Genomic DNA, 1371 nt, shown 5'->3' with positions numbered 1-1371 from the left:
TCTTGCTTTGTGGGAGGTCTCTGACGCAGCTTGCAGCTTTCAAGCTCAAAGTATCGTCCGACTCTCGTGTCATTAATCCGACTGCCTGTTCCGATTTCTCGCTCACCTTTTTGCACATTTTGATGTCCACAGTGCGATCCTCCCTCGAGATCGAGCTTTATAGCGAATACTTTTCTCCAATCTCGAGCGTTTGATTACACGACGTAGCCGGCAGCGACAGTGTTTAATTTCTTCGTTCTCTCCGTGTATAAATGCCACTGTAAGGAACATTAAGAACACATCTACAAGCGAATCGCGAGCGAGCGCGCGCACATGTATACACGTGTAATAAACGCACGTACATGAGTGAACGGCGGGCCGTTGGTGACAGTGGCTTTGTAAAAGCACCTCCTAGTTTTCAGTTTTACAATACACGCCTCCGCGTCCTTTTGTGTTGCCGGTAAAACGATGCGAGCACGTTGGTTACGTTAAAGTGGAAAGAGGCCGTGCTTTTCAATAAGCGGGACCACTACCGCCGATCCCGCCGCGAGAACGGCACAATTAGTTATTACCGCGATCCACAAACCGGCGTTATTATCTTATAAGCCGCTACTCCGGCTACAACGGCCGGAAGTTTTGCTGCCCGGGGAAGAACGCTTTCGCGAAAGTTGAAATATTAGTGGTTCCGTAAATCGCGCGCTTCGTACATTCTCCCGCTTTCTTCCACGAAAAATAACGCGGCCGTTATTAATAAAGTAGAGATATGCTGCATTACCGTAAACTTTGCGTTATTTCTTAGCGGAAGGATTAGACACTCCGGCGGTGTGTATCGATTTTAATTCACAGCCTCGCCGGGAGGAGAGAGAACAGATCGCGTACGACGTTGGAATTGTCTAATCACGGCAACGTGACAACGAACGACCCTTTTGTGCGCTGAAATAATCCGCCGGCTATGATATTCCAATACGGCGCGATTTCTCTCGAAACGCGGATGCTTATTACACGAGAATAAAAGGAAAAGGAATGAAAATCTATTGAAACACAAATACTTATTTCACAAGAATGAAGCACAGAGGGAAAAGCAATGCGCAAGAGCTTTGTGTTTCCATTTAAAATGAACAAGTTGAAAATAGCTCTTTGTACAGTGATGCAAAAAGCATTTTGTTATCGATCTGATATCGAGGTTATCGCAGATAGATGTATATTCTATACACGATCTTCCCCGATAGATATCCCGGTTCTCTTTACAATCGAGACACACGGACGAAATTTCATGCAACGGGAATTATTACACGATTCCGACACGATGGGGCTTCGCTCGGTTCGCTCTCTTTGAGGGTGCGGCCTCGGGACAGGGTTTGCGAAATGACACACAAGCATGGGGTCCATGAG

The sequence above is a fragment of the Harpegnathos saltator genome, unplaced genomic scaffold, assembly GCF_003227715.2.
Source record: "Harpegnathos saltator strain DR-91 unplaced genomic scaffold, Hsal_v8.6 scaffold93, whole genome shotgun sequence".
Classification (NCBI taxonomy): Eukaryota; Metazoa; Arthropoda; class Insecta; order Hymenoptera; family Formicidae; genus Harpegnathos; species Harpegnathos saltator.
Note: the sequence above shows the minus strand (reverse complement) of the source record.